The sequence below is a fragment of the Bombus fervidus genome, chromosome 14 (genome assembly GCF_041682495.2).
Source record: "Bombus fervidus isolate BK054 chromosome 14, iyBomFerv1, whole genome shotgun sequence".
Classification (NCBI taxonomy): Eukaryota; Metazoa; Arthropoda; class Insecta; order Hymenoptera; family Apidae; genus Bombus; species Bombus fervidus.
Window position 1 is genome coordinate 4,292,405 of NC_091530.1, and position 21,478 is coordinate 4,313,882.

The 21,478-nt window shown below is 37.2% G+C and overlaps 1 protein-coding gene across 10 annotated transcripts in view; it reads right to left on the reverse strand.

Moving 5' to 3' along the window:
- The window catches only part of Mp (collagen XV/XVIII-type protein multiplexin), a 346,829-nt gene that overhangs the window by 178,317 nt on the left and 147,034 nt on the right, over positions 1–21,478 (reverse strand). The window contains exon 1 of one of the 10 annotated variants that reach the window (XM_072017344.1): positions 17,550–18,117. The exons of 8 other annotated variants lie outside the window; for them this stretch is intronic. The gene's annotated coding sequence lies outside the window, so the exon portion shown is untranslated. Of the gene's footprint in view, positions 1–17,549; positions 18,118–21,478 lie in introns of those variants that run through there. One more of the 10 variants, XM_072017341.1, reaches the window with a different exon arrangement.

A 21,478-nucleotide genomic window follows, 5' to 3' on the forward strand; every position in this document is an offset into this window, starting at 1 on the left:
ACGTTTATTCCCCTGAAACAGGCTGGTAGAATAGCGGTCGCTTTCAGCGCGACTTCTGTACGTGTGGAATTCCTCGCGATATTCAATTACAATCCTCTTAACAATGATTTCCCATTCAGGGCCATCTCGCGCGCCATCGAGCGTAAACGAGCCGGCTGTCACGGCGCGCGATAACTCGATTTTACGACGTAGCAGTACGCGGCACGGTACGCGCGCAGACACGAGTAATTGAAAATCCATTCTGAAGTGTTCTCCCTTTCCCTCCTTCTCTTTCTCTCTTTCTCTTTGGAGTAGCGTCGTCGACGGTACATCAAAAAATTTATCATTCCGAGGCGAGACACGAGGAAACACCAAGGGAGAACGAACGAACTCGGAGTGGCTTCGTTGAAAAAACGCCTGCCCTCGGTCGAGAGCGGCACGAGTCACGAGTGGAGCTTTGTATATGGCCAAGTACAGAAACTCGCGTGTGCAGTAGCGTACACGCGCGCGTTCGCACTCTTCTTCTGCCCTGGGACCGCGTCTTCCGGATCGACAGCTGTCAATTCAGAGTGGCGCACCTCGCTCGTTAGCGTAGCGTGCGTATCGTAAAATCCTCGTTCAACGAGGTTCGCGTGAATTTGCAACCGGGAGCAGGTTCTTTTTTTTTTTCTTTTTTGAGAATGTGATGTTCGCGTGGGAATTTATTTATTTTCTTTTTTTTATGGGCGCGAGCGGGGAGGTGCGAGAGGTATGATGGGTTTTTGGGACACAGCGGATGTTGATTTGGTTGATTGATGCGTGTCCAGGGATTTTACATGCACGTTACATGCACGTGCTGTGAAATCGTTATTTATGTTGTAAAACTGTCACCGCGATTTTTACAAGGTTATTGCTTAGACTTGAAAGATTATTGACTCGAGTTCGTGCGGCTTAGTCGTTAATTGGTATTGCGGAGTCGTAACTAGTCCACAATAGTCAAGGATACTCGTTTTACGGATCGATGTATGTCAATAAATCGTACGTGGATGTTACGTGTTGTGGCATCGTTGCTTGATTTTTGGAACATTATTGGTCGAGTGTTCCAATTGAAGAATTTTAATTAGTAATTGGTAATATATGTAATTAGTAATTACATATATGTTACATGGACACGCGTTAAAGCGTTATTTGTTTCTTAAAAAATTATTCATTGGATGTTCATAATGTTCATGGAGTTTATGAAGGTGTACTATTAATTGCACTGATTCACGGTAAGTTGAACGTTCATATCTATTTTCTCCAAAAATATTTTATATTTTTATCGTAGCACAACGGTCGAATAGAAGTAGTCGAACGCGTAACAAAAGTAAAATATGCTACAGAGTTTTCATCATGATGGGCTAAAAAATATGAGAAACACTATATTTATTTCGCGAATATCGAGCAACTGGTTGCGAACATGATCGTTTCGTGCCGATAGGTGTTGGCAGGAATTCATTTTTTCGATACTGTCTATAAATAAGCTCGTACCATGAACTGCTTCGTTTCATAATCGACGAAATTGGAAATGTATTCGGGTAATATCGAATCGTTGGATATCAATATCGTATTCACAATGACAAGTTTCATCGACAGCTAAAAAGACTATTGTAGCTGCAATGAAAAACTCGAGCGAAGTAAATTGTTTTTCGTTTTCGACGGTTGGACATTTTTCGAAAAAGCTTTCCTCCCAAATGGATTGATACGTTTTTCTGATATCGTACGAGTCCATATGAATTCATTACGATTGCACGGCTAGACACGAAAAAGGAAGATATTTATTATCAATTTATTCTCCTTCCTAAAATATGCCATTTAACCCCGGCAGATGTATATTTACGTCGTGCTAGGGAATCGTTTGATTCAACTGATGGAATTGCATGTTGAATAATGCAAAGTGGATGTTTCGGCCCTTTCCCAATCGACAGCTGACACATCGAAATAATAAATAAAGGATTATGTCATTTCACGTACCTGTACGCTATATCTCGTGTTATTTCAAACTTTGAAGGTATCGTTATCTCTCATTAATTTTGCTGGTCCGAAATCCTCTATAAAATTTATCAATATCTCAAAACAATAAGTAAACAGCACTAAACCAAAGCTCTGCTAACTGTATACTCAGCGAATTAAAACTGTGTATTAACGTACAACGAGAACGTTCATTCGATAATACACAATGCATCAATAATATGATCGATTAAAATTATACGTACTTTATACGATTTTTTCCAACTATTTATTCGTTGATTATTTTTATTTCCATCTTCGCGAGTCAAACAGCGCGTTATGATGCAAATTACGATTGCGTTCCGGTCGATTGAAAAGAAACAAGATATCTATTGTTTGTTGTTTTTAGATGGACACCTGTCGATGCAGGGAACGCAGTTGTTAATTCAGGATGCTACACACAATGTACAAATCACACAACTTCGAATGCGCTACAGATATTCAGAATTCCCATTATTTTTCCCTTTCATATTTCTCGTTGTTGCATATGGACAGTTGTTGGCTTGAAACTATTCCCGTTTTTTCGCACATTGCGCTAGACAAGAGCAAGTTAAAAATTGCTACTTGCGTATATGGCTAACTTTCGTGCTGGTCATGTTTTAATAGTCTGACAACCTTCATCTATTCTGGAACTTGAATTACATCTATTCGTAACTGCTGTCTTGTACGAGTATGATTAATATGCCGAGGATATTATTACAAATTGTACTGCATATATTCAAGCAGAATTTTGTACTAATAGAAGATGAAAAGTGATTTGTGTAACAAGAAGTTTTATTTATATAGAATTCAGACGTTAAAGATTTATCGTCTGTCGAAGTGAATAACAACGACGAAAATTTGGATGATAAAATTAGCGAAAACGATGAAAAGATGAAAAAGATGGATTATCTTTAGTTTTGTAAAATTATCGTGTTTTAAATTTCTTTTGTTCGTTACCCTAAGTAATGTACATTTTCTTTGTAACTCTTAAAGCATTTAAAGATCGAATAAAATTTAATAGTTCGGTTTAAACGCATTATTATGGTTAGATATGCTTTGAAAAAAAGTAGAAGAGCAGGCTGGTGCTGCGAGAACAAGAGAATTAAATTTTAACAAGTTAAAATCAAATTCTAGACGGAGACTTCGCGAGTCCGTTGAATTTTCATTAATAGCTGAAACCTCGTTGCGCTACTTTATAAACTAATAGCTAGTCAAGGTAATTACATTCTTATTCGACCGTTCGTCTGCCTCTTATGCTTTTTTTTTTTTTGTTACGAAAGAACGCCTTCTGTAGGGTGACATTTTTGAAAAATTTTTATCGTCGACTTCATTTACTTCGTTACGCGAAATAAACTTGCATTTCAATTAACTACGTTTTATATTTTCTACGTAAAGTATCTATTAATTGCATAAAAAATTATGCTTAACTTCTAATTATTGAAACTTAATTAATAGTTAAATTAATAGCCGGTTCTTTACCTGAAAACCCCAAATAAATTCTACGATTTTCAGAAACTGCTTGAATTTTATCAAAATTCACAAATTAATGAGAAAACATAATACTTGCTACTTTCTTAAAAATTTTACTACAGCGATCTACGAATCAAATGTGGTGAAAAACTACAGGGACTAACGTCATAACACTTTACTTCTAAAATATTATTTTACATTGCGAAGATAACTCCATTTACTAACAATATATCTTCGCTAACACCTTTTCCATTTTTAGAAGTTTCACTTATAGATCCTTCTAGAGATCTAGATTCTATATCGGCATCCGTATTTTCTTTCACTTCTTCAATCAAAATTTGGAAACAGTATTGACAAGCTATTTAGTTTATGAAACGAGAAGTCATAGATAATTAAATCAGGTGAAATCATTTTTGATTAATAATTGTCAAATCCAGAAGAAGCTGTGAGATATCGTATTTTAAAATCGTTACAGACCCATTTATTCGTAATTAAATTTCAAAATTCTAGGAATAGAATATTCTACGTAAATTTACGAGATTTATCAAGAGACAGAATGAAATTTCGCTCGATTCTACGATCTCGAACAATCTTTTCCCCCGCTTGCATTGCAAACATTATTCCGAGAATTAATGGAAGCATTCTCGCCACAGATGCCAGCGTTTTACGAGTTTCTTCGATAAGCAGCGTTAGCTTGTTTTAACATATTCGCAGTTGGTAATTTTACCGAGATCCTAAAGCAGAAAATCCCAAGGTTCTGCTGTTAAGAAAAAGAGAGAAAAACTTTCCATTCAAAATTTCGCTGGAGCCGCGATTACTTCTATAAATTCATATTTCTACAGAATTCTATAAACCAGTAAAAGTATAAATATCGTAATAAGTAGTTCGCATCGTTCTTCCTCAACTTTCTACGCTTTTACGCATTTGTGTTTATCTTAAATATATTTTAATATTACGATTGTATTTGTCAGAAATACGTGTTGTCTAATTATTATCATTAATTGAAACGAATAGAATACGTTCTGCTTTCCTCAAAGCGGGCCAATAGTTTCAAGTTACTTATGGTTTGTTAATAGTCGAACGATATACTACTATGACAATCGTGTTTCATCGCGATGCTAATAAAATTTCAAATTGTATAATAAGTACAATAAATAAATACTTTTGCTAGTGTTTTTAACCGAGGCAATCCCTCCTCTTTGAAAGAAGCGATAAACCAGATGCAGATGAAAAAGAACTCGTGTAAAACGTGAAGTCGACGCATGTACCGAAACAATCGATTTTAATGTTGCGCTGTTTCGGGCCCTGTACTCATTTCCTGCTACACGCTTTCATCCTTTCTGCTCGATTATTTCACGTTCGCCACACCGATGAATTTTTCCATGAAACCATTTTATGCACGATGCATGTCGGTCGATGGCAAAAAAATAATCAACCCCTAAAAAAGAGTATTCTATAATACGAGATAAAACGAAAGTTCCCGATGATCAAAAAAGCAATCAAAAAGGATGAAACAAAAAAAAAAAAAGAAAAAAAATAAAGAAAATAAGTATCGTGATATTTAACCGTAAGAGGAATCAAAGGGTAAACTAAACGAACGTTGTTTTCTTTGGCTAATCGACTCAGTGTAACGATGTTTCACTCACGTTGAAAATTAATGGCTTTATCTTCCGCGTTGTTGCTTCGTTGTTTCGTTTTAATTGACGGGTCTTTGTACGTGTCAGCACTTTGACAAATCGATAGTTTACCAGGCTAAAACGAACGAGAAGGAGAAACAGGCAGAGTGTGAGAAAAGGAGAACGAATCGTACGAAAAAAATTAGTGAAATATGCCGGTTCCTGGAATTAGTCGAAAAGTGAGACGTCTCGATCTCTGTGACCCTAATTGCCTAGGAAATAGACCGATTTCGTTAATGTTTGCGATATAATAATTTTTATTTATTAAACGGAATTATTAAACGCGTGATTGTTTGGATAATGAAATTAGTGGTGTACGATTTCTTAATTCCACGGAAAAAAGGAACGATTCATGCTAATGTTCGCGATATAATCGTGATTATCATTAAACCTTTGTACGATAAATATTCAAATACTTTAACGAGTCACTACATATTTACGAATCTTTTAAACATATTCATCTTTACTCTATTTTCTATTAATAATTTTATTATCAAAAGAATCACCGATGCGACAGAAAAATAATGTTGATATTAACAAAACTTTGATCGAACGTTTCATCGAAGAACAATAAAGAAGAAAGGCGAAAAAAAGGAGAAGCGGTTGCACCCGAGTTTCCAACCTTTAATGGTTAACTATATAGATATTATACTACTATACTACTGTAGATATTATCCATAAATTCCGGTGAATTCCGGCATGTCCTGCATTCCGGAGAAATTGTTCGGCCGTTCTGTCACCTGCTCCCCGTTCCGTATTATTATATTTCAGGTAATAAAAAAATTTTTCTAATTTCTTCCAGACCGGAAGATTTATGGATTCCGATAACGTCGTATCTGAGCGTCGCTTTCACTTTTCGCGGCCATTAAAAACGAGTCTCGCGACCCTTTCCTCTCCGACACGGGGTAAAAACCGTCTAATAAAAAGAAGTGGAAAAGGAGAAAGAAGAAGAGGAAGTAGTAAAATAAAGAGAAGAAAGGGCAAACGACAAACAGAGGGAGTCGACGAGGGTGGGTCGAAGAAGAAAGAAGTTTCAACGGGTACAAAGGTTCCTCCGTCTTTTTCTTGATATGTAGCGTGAAATATTAAAGGCTCTATTACATGAAATCCGCGAAAAGAAGGCGACGAACCGAGAACAGGGCCTGGGTACTTCGCGAAATTCAATGATCCCGCCTCTGGAACCACGCTAAGAACATTTCGGCTTTGACATTAAAGAGAAATCGTTCTTGTAAGCGAAATTCTCGAACACGACAGCTGTCGCTGCAGGCTGACGTCGTCTTCCGGTCGTAAATTCGGCGCTCACTGTACATTCAAGCACGAGGGACGCGTTTAGAAAGCATTACGTTAAGCGACAGATGACAATGTCGCGTGACGTCAGATAAAATGTATTTAAACAGTCGCGGGCCCCGGATTATGCGAATTGACAAGGTCGATCATCGATGAACGCGTAAAAGTGTCGCGTAGATATTTTTTGTATGTTGCGTTCTTTGTCGCGCAGCTTCCAATTTATTCATCGTTTCTCTGTTAATAGGTCAACGACGATGAACGCCAATTAACGTCCTATGAGAAAAATACAGTGGTTAGAAAAATTATCTCCGCGTTGTTTTACTTATTATATCGTTTACATACTACATAATTAATCACGTTCAGGTATATTCAATTTTCTGTCATTTTCAGTAATATTTTCAGTACTACGTTACTCTAGCTGCTTTTATGACTGTTTGTAAGAAACAAAACTTTTCTTAATTATTTTTTAAATGACCAAACAACTATTTAGCGCTATCACTCAAAAACGTTTTAGTACGATTTCTGTTTCTAACGTTCTACTGTCTTCAATAATGCTAGCGTGTGATTAGACTTAAGTGTAGGATATTGACGATTGTTTCGAATCGACGACGAGACTATTTTTTAGTGATTAAAGCGACCACTTGAAACTTGAGAGAAACTAGTATCTTTATATGTATTTCCAATTATATTTCACTCAGAAACAACAACAATCTTCATTTTCCTAGAGCAGTTTTACAGAACCATCCCCGGAAACTTTTCTGGAAGATAATTAACCACACTGTTAGCGTTCCAGGTAAAACGCAGAAATACAGTGCTGTAACATTGCGCAACGACAAGGGGAAATTTATTCAATTGCCTTTCTGCTTGCGATAAACGAGCCCGGTTTTAAATTCGCGTCTTATTCCTAGGCTAATGTTGTCGCGATTCATTTATTAATCAACGTTTCCATTAAGCGTTGCTCAGGAAAAAACAATTAACCTCGAGGATTGAAACAGGGAAAAAGAGAGAAATAATTAAAGCCAACAAGATAAAATTGCATCGAGCATAACAACGAGGAAATCGTTGAAGTTTTACGTATTCTTTCTTTTTCCCCCGCTCTACGATTTTCGTCGAAATAAAAAGGCAAAGCTTCTACATGCCACCCGTTCCGCACGATATTCGACGCGCTCGTAGAACGCGGAAAATTACAAAATATAACGGAATTATCAGACAATGGAAGATGAGAGAAGGAAGGAGAATACACTTGCTTCTTTTCGACGTGCTGCATACACCGAATGGTATTTGCATTTCCCTTTTATCAGAATTTTTCTAGCACCCAGCCCTTTCCACCGGTATCTCTGGATACGGACATTGTTGATTCTAGAGAGTTTTAGAAACTTTTGCGCGAAGTAGTAACAAACCAAGGGGCGAATGAAGTGGTAAGAAAAGTTGCAGCATTGCGAAAAATCGCGGAGGAGGTGTATGTATAAGTAAAGAAATTACAGTGAAAGCACATCTTGTAAGCCAAGTGTAAAAATAACAAAATGAGAGCAGTTTGAATACTCGTGCATAATACATCGCAGAACATAAATTTGCATACAATTTGGTGTTGAGAAATTTTTTATTAAAATTCTTGATCCAGTAATAAGATTTTTTTCATTTGCCAAGCTTTATTGAAAACGTGGCAAAAATTGCGACGTAAATACAAATATACGAACGTAATTTTGACAGTAGAGTCTTGAAACGATTGCGAAGGAACATCGTGTTAATGGATAAAAGTATCGATAAGAATAATTGAAGTTTGTTATTCAAACGATATTACGTAACGTTGTCACGTGTATTAAATGATAGGATCTAAGCGGTTTGTTAAATTTTTTCACAGATCTGGCGTTTTCGTATGCATGATAGGCGGACACGTAATCAAGGCATATTTAAATACAGGATCGAACACGTACAGTGATAAAAACTTCTTTTCTCTCCTTTCAGAAAACGAAGCTACCTATAAAAAAAAAAAAAAGTGTTCTATACTATCAACTCGTGTTTGTACTAGAAATCACTTCGTATTTGCATTAATAAGCTGCTTCGTGAATTTTAAAAAGCAACGAATGTATCGCAAGTATAGTTTCACGTGCTGGAAACTATTCAATATAGAGGCTTGATAAAGTTACTAATTTAAGTATAAGTTAATAAAATACATTTGCTCTGGAAAGATAGTGCAAGTTCAACGAAAAAAAAAGAAAACAGAAGTTTGTCATGGTATGCAAGATTATTTTTTATTGCAATTTTATGTTTGTACTTCCACGATTTGCTTCGAGAAAAGAACATTCCTGGAATCAATTTATAAATGTAAAGAAAGAATAGAGTCGCTAACCAAATAACGTTTCACGAATCGACTTATTTTTCTATTTCGCATGGAACGTATCGAACGATCGATATTAATTCAGAGTAGATGTTTCACGCTGAATATTTGTATCTCTTGAAATATCAGAAACACTTCTCCTTTTTCATTCCTTCTTTAAGAATCATATTACAGTGGTTGGAATATAGAAAAATTGGTAGGAGAAAGAACGCGGTATATAAACGTTCGTATCGTGAGTAAGAAGCAAATACGATGGTATTCGGTCTGTTCAATCGCTTGTAAGCGTATGCATGGAGGAGTTAAAAATATTTCTAGTGCCTGCAGATTAAAATGTTAAAAGTAAAAGGTTTCTAGAACACTTGAGAATGTTAAAGTTTTCAAGAGATAGAGAGTACCTCAGCCTTCAACGGAATATTAAGTATTCAAACAATTATTATTGCTACTAGACTGCGGATGTTGGTGCATTTATGCGAAACTGAAAGCTGCATAATACCCAAAAACATATAAAATATCCAAAGCATACCATTTTTAACAACAGTATGTGACAGAATAAAACTGCGCTTACGTTTCACTTCTTTAATTGCGTTCGTGAAAACATGAATTTAGCTAGAGAAGTGATCGAGGAAACTCGAGTGTCATCCAAAGAGGCAACAGCTCCTCGTGAGTGAGAGGTTCCAGGAACACGTTCGCCGACAGAATATGGAGGATCGGAAACGAGGTTGTTCGATACACGAAACACGTGTGTACGGAAGTTCTCGTTTCGCGGTGGAAGTAAAGGGAAAACGAGAGGAACTCGCGTCCACGCGATCCGCGAAATAAGAAGCAACGAGGTACTCGACTGTGGACGCGGAATAACGAAATAAAAGATTTGGCGATACGTGAGCGTACGGATCAGAATATAGCCGTATATACATACGTACACCTTCTCGTTCAACGATCTTCCCTATTCTTTCATTGTCCTGACGTGTTTGGCATCTTCCTGGCAATAGTTTCGAATCGTCTGGCCACGATATTCTCGTTCTCCTTCGTGGGAGATTATTTTCTTCGGTTATCCGGTATAGACAGAAGAACTTAGCGAGGATAGGTTTTCCATATTTTCACGGGCGGTTTTCCATAAATTTTTCATGAGCGATTGGGGAGTTGAAATGGTAAACGATGCGAGTACCAAAAAATAGAAAACGATTTCCACAGGGTAGGATGTAGATTCCATGAGGAATATAGTGGAAAATGTATTAATAGTAAAATAATTGAGGAGCTTCCTGGGGAAAGAACCTATGATATAAAATAGTGGATTGTGTAAATTGTGTTGAAAGTTTCGGTTTCAATTCGTCGATAGTAATTATATTTTTATATTTATAAAGCAATAAAAAGTTTCATAATAATTCAACTATTTGATTAGAAAATATGTTTGGTACCTTTACATTTATTATTAAAATTGGACTTTAAACTCAATTTTGTTCCATTTCTATCGATTTCAGATTTACGTAAAATCTATTTTTTACGTTAGAGTCTAAATATTCTAAATATATATAAGAATATTTTTATACGTACATATATAAGTATATAAATTAGTATATATATATGTATATATAATATTACTTGCGAAAATAGCGCGTTGATTATGAACCTATGAAGATAAAATATTGGCGATGAGATCTCACTGATCCTTGTCGGTGGGGCAAATATTATTTTAATTCTATACGGCTTGAATAAATAAAACACTCGAATAAAAATGAATCCTTTAATAGAAGCAAAAGATTACCATCTACCTTGCAAAACTTCAACACAAGCTCGCCAAGTATTTTATCCGACTTTGTCTTTGAGCCGCTTAGAACTCTTTAATCTTTAACTTCAAAGTACGTTAAAAATACAAATATTCTCTACTATTCCAAAATATATTACGCAATATAAGCATATCGACCAGACTATTACACGAAAATTCGAGTTAAAACATATTCGAAACGTTTTACATCGTTTTAAAAAAAAATCTACGGTCGATTCGTAAAATATACGTACATTTTACTTCCTCCTAAAATATTATACATACGTGCTTATGTTTACGTAACTTCTATTTAATTTCCAGATTTATAGAAATTTTTCTATGTTCTGTCCAAATTTATATTTTTACGAGCAGAACTCTTTAGCTCTAACAACAAAGATTCTTTAAAAAATCGCAGGAAAAGCTCTGCTGAGATTTATGTTCCCGTATTAAATCAATATTTTTTATGTTTCCAACTACTCATCCTTTGATTTATTACTTTTCAATACTGTTAAAAGTATGATTTGTATCGTTCCTACCATCCTGTATCTTTGTCATGTTTTCGTAACACAAATAAAAACAGAGGTGTAAAAAAATATATTTTTAAATCATGGTAAACAAAACTTCAGTCGCCTATTAAAAGAATTCGATCTCTCTAAAAATGAAAATTCCCTGTTGACGCCTGTTTCATTCGAGTTAGCTTGCTTTTAAACACTTCAAACGTTTTAATGTCCAGCCATTTTCCATATATCATCGATTGTGGAAATGGTTGCCGGAATTTTGTTCGAATCGATCTAGAACGCATACAGAGGATCGATTACTGCAAACATATCGAGTGTTGGTTATACGTATTCGTATTGCTACCAGTCAGCTTAATCGAGATATTAAACAAATTTTTAGCATACCATAATTTAATTACACCTGGAAGTCTGTTATTCTAATTTAACGTTAATTGTACCTGCGTTCTGTTTTAGCTTCGAGAAAAGTCGCTCTGATAACGAACGAATTAAAAATGTTTCCATAGAAATGCACTTAGAAATTTGGTATAATAAAATGACACGTAAGAATTTCATCAGAAGAAGTTTGATGCTTTTCTACATTCTTTTACTTTGAAGACAAGTAATTTAGTATTAATTTTAAAAAATTAAGAACAGAATATCGTAGTATCGTGGACAAATGGTTTAAGAAATACCGGGTGAACGATGAACAATGTCGCGAGAAAGCCTAGGTGCCGACAAGCTCATCGATGTGTCGTCGGTTCTTCGGTCGAATTTACGCGGAAAAAAGCCTATGTAACCTTGGCCACGAACGGTTGCGGACCACGTACGTGGTGGGGCTACGAGAAAAGACTACTCATATTGAGTGTTAATTCGTCTTTCTCTCTTAAGCATCCCTTTGAGTTGAGGAGTCAGAGACTGTTGTCAGCGTTGTAAGAGAGTGTGGTCCGCATGAAAGAGAGCGTTGGGACCGTAGTGACGAGAGTTGTAAATTAACTATTTAATTGTCTTAGTTATAGCACATTACTGTATTTAGTTCGTGTTAAATAACCATCGTTTCCTGTTTAATCCATTTTAAATAAATAATAAATAAAATCCTACAATTTATACGTAGAAGAAAATAAAATGTGGGTTTTACTTAAATAAAAATTCTCCCGAAATCGTTTAATAGATAGTACTTATACTATTTCAAAAACTACATATACCATTAATGAGAATTGTAGATTCTATACAGTTCTACCAAGTATTCTCTCTGAAAATACTATTAAACGATATTCGAAGAAATACAGAATATCAGTTATAATATTGCAACACATTTCCCCGTAAGATTCGTGTGAATTGTTTGTATCTCTAATTATGTTTCTCATTCTAAACTCGATCCGTTTTATCGTCTTCACGATACCACAGACGAAACAGCAAAATTGAGCGATCAATATAAAATATCGGTATGTGTGACAAGCTACTGTTTCAGAAAATTAACCGGAACAAAGAAAAAATGTCTCGAATGTGATGCCTATTTTCTCTCTTTGGTATGAAACGCGAAATTATTTCGCACGTTCCTCTGGGTCGCATCTGAAAAATTCGAAACCCAAATACGTAACATATTCGACGTACGTAGATACGCATCTCCGAGTAACGTTTCCGATTGAGAACAAAATGTAAAAGAAGTATTACCTATTATTTTAGCGTTTTCTTCCGAATAAAGTAAATAAAGTATAAAATCGAATGTTTTCGATAGCGCGGTGTCTCTTCGACTGTTCGGATACGTTTCGTTTCGATGGTCAAAGGCGTTCCCGTAGTTTCCCTCGCGATAAACGGAACGATTTGATCGATGAGCTTGGCCCAGAGGAAGCAACAACATTCCATTCATCCTAAATATCTTCTTACACATCGGATCGACGGGGGTTGCAGGTTTTATCGAAGCAATTAAAATTCCTGCCAGACTCGGCACGCGCGTTCTCTCTCCCTTTGCAAACTCTTGCAGTTTCACCCCTCAAATAGCTACACTATTCTCTACCGGTACACAATGGTAATGCAACGATACCCGCTGTTATATTACGATTAACATTCTCTCTCTGTGTCTATTTAATCAAATTTCTAAGTGAACCCAACTTTACCAGACTACGAGCTTTACTGGAAATAGCTCTACCGTGATTTATTTTCAAATTTTTGCTTTTTAAAGGGTAGCAACTGTTCTTTATAGTATTTTTCCATAGCAACGAATATCATACTACCTATTTACTTTTGTCAATTTTTTCATTTTTATACTTCGTTATCATCGTTTTTCTTTTTACGATAGAAACGAGAATCGCTCCGTAGTTATTCGTTCGGAAAGTTTTGCTTTCAAGGGGCAATATATTTTTCCATTATTTCCTTGTAATTGTTTTTACTTGTTTACGTTTCCTTATGGTCTTCGAAAAATTAGTATAAAATATGTTCTAACGGAATTCTTCTTGTAACCTGATCGATCGAGGAACAGAAGTGGCCTGTTCTCAATAAATCGCGCCAGTTGGAAAATTCCAATCGGTGTTACGAACATCGTCCCGCTTTTCTCGACGCGGATATGTGGAACGGCGCATAATAAAGCCTACAAGCTTATCAGTAAGGTACACCGAGCTGCCAATAAATAGCAAACAAATTCAATTAAGCGAACAATGAAAAACACTGTAAAACTATCCGATATTGGGGCACGTACGATGCACGTAGTACGTTTTGTACGTCGTTTTTTTCCCAACGCTACGGGTTTTTATTGCGAGGAAAGAATTTTCGCCGGCTCGACGACGTGTTCAGCTCGAAATAAAGCTATTCAGGGTAAAGTGTGTCGTCGAGGACCGCAAAAGGTTAACCTTAAAGTAGTCACCTGACGTCGCACTGCTATCGCTATTTTCGCGCTCGAGCGCGCGCGCACACACACACGCATACACGCACACGAAACACAAACGTGTAGATGTTTTGCTATGTGTGTGTACACACGTCCTTCTTCAAAGAACGACGTAACGAGCACGGAGTACGTCACTTTCATTCTCGATTCCTGTGGAATGTAGTCCGCGAAACGAGAGGAAGCCGCTTCGAAACAGCGAATGTAAACGTTCACTTCACAATTTTCCATTGATTTCAGGGACACACGATTTACGAGCAAACTCGTTCGATGCGATATTTTTCCTTTCTTTCGAAAATTTTAATTGGAAAATAATTCTTGTTTTAAGTATATTGTTTTTTTTTTTATATATATATATGGAGAGAGAGAGAATAGTTTAATAAACAGACGTCCCAGATTTTTCCGCGATATCACAGCAGCATGTTTTATGAATAAAAAGTTTTCCTTATGAGTAAATACAGTCTTTTTTAGAAGTGAAGCGTAAAAATGCCGTGTGAACGTGGACGGATGCTTTGTTAAATGCTGTAAGCAAAACACGAAGTAACAATGGACTAGTTTTTGATTCGATAAAATGACTAATCGAATATTATTTTTTACGATAAACTCCATAAATTCATAGAAAAATAGCAATTACAAACGCTATTTTTTCAAATTTATCTTATCATTTGCAACATGTGAATAACGTAAAATTGGAACTACATAAAAAGCGGAGGGGGTCGGTTTGGCTTCTAAGAGGTTGAAACGTCTCATAAATGCATAAAAATCAGCATTCCAGCTGTTCTATAATTCTGCGAACATTAATTAAAAAATGATTTCCCACTATTACCGTGCCACTTCCACGAAACCTTCTCATTCGTTAATAACGTAATAAACGATCTATAAAAAGCTTGACATCCATCTGGAACAATGGATTAGTCGAAGAAAGTTTCATCGAGTGACAAACGAGAAAGCATCCCTAAATTTCTATGGAACCTTTCTTTTCGCGAACGAAAACGCGTCATCGTGCTAATTATTCCTCGAAGGGATATTTTGTGCGAAAGGCAAGGCTACTTCGATGGACCAATTACGAATTAGCTCGTTAATCCGATTCGAAAGAGCTTTAATGCCACCGGATTATTAGTTGGAAGCCGGGGCAATCGATGATTCGCGGCGACGTATCGAAAGCATCGCTACTTACGCGGTAGCCCTCGCTTCGAAACTTCCGGCGAGTTCATTAACGTGAGTAGACAGCATCCAAATGCCGAGGCATAATTAGTCATTGAGAACAGATTGGCGGCCAAGCAGGGAAAATCCTGACGATCATGAGAGACTTCGACTATCGCTTACCGGAGACACCTCGTTTTCGTAATTAGCCACGTTCTAATGACGTTCCTCTAATCATTGCACGTTCAGTTGCATCTATAGCTCTCACGCTGAATGATCATCGACGTAGTTCTGTATCGTTGCTTTCGAGTTTCGTTTAGTAGATTTAGTAGATATACTGTTCAATCAGTTCTTTATTTTTTCAGGGTTTGGTTCGCAACGGTGAATCGATTACTTGTGTTTGACATTACTTTATTTGTCATTTTCTCTTGCCCTCTGCGAAGGTTTAAGATAGAAGACAGCGCTGTATTATGATTTCTATACTTTTCATTTTAATTATCGATTTCGAGGTTTTCATAAATCACGTTCAGTTTGCGCGTATAATTCACGACCGTTTAATCGTTTGACTGATTATTCGTATATTGGATATATTATCTCGTAAAACATTCCATTCAAGGTTTGTTTTAATTACTTCAATGAAGTGATAGTGATCAGTTACTGTTTAATATTGCTTAATTAATATTCGAATAGATATGAAAAAAATAACAGGAATAAGTGACTATTTGTTTACAATATAATTTATCTATCTCTTTCTTTTCTAGGAAAAAGGGCAATTTCATTAATAACAGTGCAAGTTTCATGAAATTCTAAGTATGTTCTGTATTTGTACGAGGACACTGTTAACTACGTGGTAAGGTTCGGTATTAGTCATTTGGTTTATAAGGTACGCCACGTAATAAATTTTTATGGAGCAAATTTCCTTTCATACACGTTTTAAAAATATCTGCACTGCGAGTACGTATAGGATTAAAATTTATGAGCCATAAGGTCTTTTCTAAAGACGACATATCATTGAGGATTACATTTCACAAAACGAATGTAATACTTTGTTCACAAGCTTGGATAAATATTTATCATTGAAATGCGGATTTATCTACAAATTCATATTTTTATAAACACAATTAAAGAAATAACATTTAAGCGACTTGTAACGACCGTTAAGCTCTGGGTATTTTATACAGTTTACAATAATAGCGTATAATTTAAATTTTTCATAATTTATTTATTACGAAACAAATTACCGTAATTAGTACTGTTCGATACAATACACTATCAAGATTTAACAACGCAATAAACTACCAGCAGTTTAAAAATTCCGTCCACTTTTAATTGGAACAATTAAAACAAGGAAAGAGGAATCGAAGTCTGGAAGACCTTAAACTGGGAATTATTGCCATTTGAAAGTTCCAGGCAACTCCACGAACACCCGACGATGTAACTTTGTATTTTGGGAAATACGTCACCCTTATCCAGAAGAAAGAGAGATCCTTAACGTTCGTAACTCGGTTCTTTATCACTTCTCGATACTTTCAAACCGAATTCCGTTCGAACACCTGTCACGTGCTTCGATTTCCGCCGCGAATCAATGTCTTTTCTCGTAATATTTCCGTCGATCGACCACTTTAAGCGGGAAACCAGGGGTGTTCCTCTTATTCTCTCGTATTCTCTTATTCACGCAACACGCTTCTTCAAAAATTCCTACGAATTTCTAGATCGAAGCGTCTGTAATTCCTTAAATCACACTTCACAAGCGAATCTCACGAATCGAAAACTATTAATTTCGAGACTTTTAGATGGAATGGAATAACGTGGACGAATTCATCGTCGAACATGGTTAGATTGCCGTTGGCGGAGATTTAAGCGGTAAACCGTGGAAAATTATACCTTGGTATGGCTAATCTGACCTAAAACTCGACAACATTCAAATCGGTGGAAACTGTAATCTCGAGCAATAACAGTTTGGAATTTCTACAAGTCCTGCCCCCTTCCTACTGTGTTTCGCACAGTTTAATAACACTCGTGTCAATCCGGTTCCTTCGTTTCGCTTGCTACTCGACCTCCAATAACGTTACGAGTTTAACAAACAAAAAGGAAAGGACGCGAAGGAAATAGGAAGAAGCGAGTCTTCTTCCTACATTTCGTTTAAACTTCTGTGCCACGTTCGACGAATCAAAAAGCACGGGAGAGAACCAGGAAGAAAGAGATACGCGTATCGAAAGAGACGGAGAGAAGTCGTCGTTTTACTCCGTTTCTTTCTTCAATCTCCGGCCATCCTCTTTGTTTCTGTGGCTAACAGAATCACCATCCTTCACCGCATCCAACCACCGGAGACACACTAACGATAGAAGAGGATTCAACGAGCGCTAGCTCGATCGAGAGCAAAGAAAAAGAGCCTCGATCGCTTGGAAGTCCCAATCCACCGAGGCCATCAGCCTCGAATCCCCATCGAAGCGTTTCTCACGCGAGTTAACCCAACACCGTGTCACGTATCGTGCATCGGTTTGTTACTTACACCTGCTGGTTTGTCGTCGATCCGCTTCGTATCCTCCGCGATCATCACCATCAGATTATCATCACATCCGTATTATCAGGTTCGATCGTGATGCGTAGCAAATAGGACACGCGACTGAACACGCAAACTTTGTCAATGAGGATCACGAAAAGGATCCCAACGAGGATCACAATTTATTGCAGTCGGCACGTTAATAATAACGAGACGAGGTACCGCGAGGTTGCACGAGGAAAGGAATACGAGACTTCACGGGAACACGATTCCATTTCGATGTACGCGTTCGTTCCCAGGAACAGAGTGTGATCGCTGATCCATTATGTTTGACAGGGTTTTTTCCTTCGCCTCCTGCGAGCGCAACAGCGCGTTCGCGCGCGTATCAAACCGATCCGAATCCGCGGTCGAAATTGCCGCCGGCCTAGGTCAGCCGGTCGCGTCGGGACGCCTCTCATAAACAGAGAGGGCCGGCATTCGAGCGCGCCCGCCGCGGCTCTCGCACGGATCGCTGCTCGTCGTCGTTGATCCTCCGCGTACGTGGCGGCCAGTGAGCCAACGATCAAAGAGACGCGACCGAGCCACCGCGAGAGATAGATTCAATGGAGGCGCGTCGCGACGCGGCGCCGCGCGGCGGCAGGTGGCGTGGAGACGCCGAGAGGACTCGGGGGGCGGCGCGGGCTCCGACGCCGCTCGAACGAACGGACACACTGACGATGCCTCGAGTTTTCGCCTGGAGAACGATGCTGCCGCCTCGTGGCGCTCCTTCCAACGAAACTGAGCGCGGTTCCGCGACGTCCGCCGAGAGTCTACCCCCACAGTCGCGTCCGCGACGCCGACGCCGAGTGGGGCGGCTGCGTCGCGACCCTCTCCAACCCCCTCCTGCTTCTCTACCCCTCGATCCTCGGTCCAGACGGACGCTGCGTACCAGCGAATCCTCTCTTTGCCCTCTGGACACGATTCCACGAGACATTTTTAGGTATTGCCCCTACTGCGATATGTGTAGACAGAAGATTTGAGGAGCGATTGAATTTTTGCGTGATTTTTGACAGGAAACGAGGAATTTATGGTTGATGTTCGGATTGATATTCGACCAGAGAGGTGGGCTTTCTAAGGAAGATGGTTGGTTTTGATAGGTAGATGGTGATGGTTGATTTGGAATGCGATGTGCTTAGTGTATTCGTGGTACAGTGGTTTAACGAAATTGTGTTTGCTGATTGAGTGTGGTTAAAGAGGTTGGCATTGATAATGAGTCGATCGGTTCATTCAGTAAGTTTTTAAGTCGTAGTCTTGCTTGAAGCGCGATTTTACCGAGTGTTTCGGTAATCCGTTTCGTATCATTTCGTCCTTCTCTTCGCCATGTTTGTATATTCTTTTATCGTCAGGACTATTCCAGGTGAATATGATTATTATATAAATATTAAAAATCTGACAGATTGTCAAACTTATATCAGCTGTTTCTTTAACTTTGATAAAAATTTGTATAAATGAGATTATGAGAAATTAAGTTAAAAAGTGACTAACCGTCAAATGCGTGCCAGTTGTTTTTCTAATTTTGTTAAGAGATGTTATATGAATATTTTTATATTTAAAAACCAATTAACATATAAATATGTTCTCATAATGTGAATATCCTACGTTATGTGCGAAAGGAACATTAATTTCTTTTCAATGAAATAAATCGCGATATAAGCTCTTAATTAAAAATCTTTGTTAATTTAAAAAGTTCATTATTCAAGATGTATATTCGACGTGATGCATGCAATAATGGATGCGACAAAACAGAATTGGAGATGGTTTGAACGAATACGTAAGATACATGGAGAGGCACAAGTAGAAATGGATCGTTTATAGTCAGACGCACTATCATACTAAAGGGATTTGTACATCGCTGCACTTTTTCATAGATGCATCACGCATTTTGTGTTTTAAGTTGAAGTTATTCAAGTTAATAGGTGTTTTATAAATATGTGTAACCGGAAGAAAACTTTTAAATCACGCTTCTATTATTTTTGATTGTGAAAGTACAAAATTTTCTTTTTTACTTCTTATTAACTAATATCTTATTATGCAACAAACAAACATAGTACGTACGTGTCTTAAAACAAAAAAACAGATATTATTAATTACACTTTTCTATTTATTTATTTTATGTTTTTATATTTTTTAATACTTCAATATCAAATAATTTTTTTATCACTTTTGTTTTTAATTTAACATCACACGTTTATCGCCGATATTCCAACGCTATTCATTTTATTTTATTCGTTTTATTATAATATTCATTAATTCGACCCATTTAACGTATTTATAAGCTGTTTATTTCGTTAAAGTTTTTACTGCCCTACCTCTGACAACTGGTGCCTCCACTTGTTTCACGAGGCTGTCTGTAAATGCCTTTGGTTAATAAGTCCTAAACAACCGTAATTCTTTAGCTTTTTATATTTCAAGAAGAAAATGTTGCGCGTGATGTACCACATTAGCTATGGCACTGACGTTGACACCAAGGTTAAATTGCGAGCAAACTCTACCGCCTCTCATATATATTTAACCTCCCTCGTCTATCTTTTCCCTTCATTGCCACTCGGTTCTTTCCTGTCTGTAGTATAAACCACTCCCAGAATACACACAGGCGTAAAACAATGACTCGTTAAAACTTCCATCCATTCCGTCAAATTTTCTTTGACATATAACAATACTAAATGCTTTATATTTCCCTTCCTTGTTTCTTTCCCATCGTTAACAGGCGGTATAATTGATTCCATTATTACATTTGAAACTTGCGTCATTGAACAATATTTTTAGTCTAAAATTCACGTAAATTCATATTTGTTTTATTTACCCCTTGATTATCATTACTACGTGCAATCTAAACTTCGTGATACACAAGTCACGTTCGTTCTTTGACCACGTAAAATTCAATGTGTAATTCAATGTTAGATAAACTTATGTGAAAACAGTAGAGATTGCGTCAGACATATTTTATAGTTGTACTACTTAAATTCTTCGAACGTCAGAATTGTATATACCTTCCTTCGATAGATGAAAGGTCATAAACCCCAGATATAATTTGAAAAACTCGACGTTTTATACCGGATAAATCAATTTGACGTAAAATGATTTAAAATGAAGGAAAAAGATAAATTATCAAGTTTTCTAAAAATAATTATCGCCGTCGTGACAGAAAATGGAAGTCTCGTTCTCTTATTTTAAAAAAGGATCAAATAAACGAAATTTCAGCTGTCGCGACGAGTGACGGCAGTTTAACTGATTATATTGATTAAAGAAAACAAACTTCGCCTCGGACAATTTAATTAAATTACCGCTGTCCTGCTTTTTTCTCGATTCGATCAATCAACCGAATGGTTTCGTTGTTCATGAACGCGATGACAAAAATTGCAATCGGAGAAATAATTATATTCGTCATCATAGATTTAATATAGTCTCTCGATGACTTATTTCTCTCGACCGCGATACACTGAGCAGAATAAGCAAACGAAACGACAGTAAAGAATACAATAAAAGAGATCATCGGATAACAAATTACCAAGAAATAGGATACATCGTGAAATTTTAGTTAAGGCGAAAGACGTTGTATTACATTGAACGCGACACTCGTTTCAACACGCGCTAATGAAATTACCACTGCTGTCATTCTGGCCATCACGGAGTTTAATGTGAGAATTAAACGTTAATCGGGCCATTAATTCGCAAGTTTCACAAGGTGTTTATTGATTTTCCTTGGATCGAACAACGAACGCGTTATAGTTTGCCAGTTTGTCCGATACCATGGCCGGCGACAGAAACGACGAATAATCTACTGGACGTGGTTACGAAAGCAGAAAATTGGCCCGATTGAAATCTATTCTAGCGTCTTATCGATCGCCGCAATTGAATTAACCGTCCAATTATCGAGCTCGATCTCGGCTAACAATCAC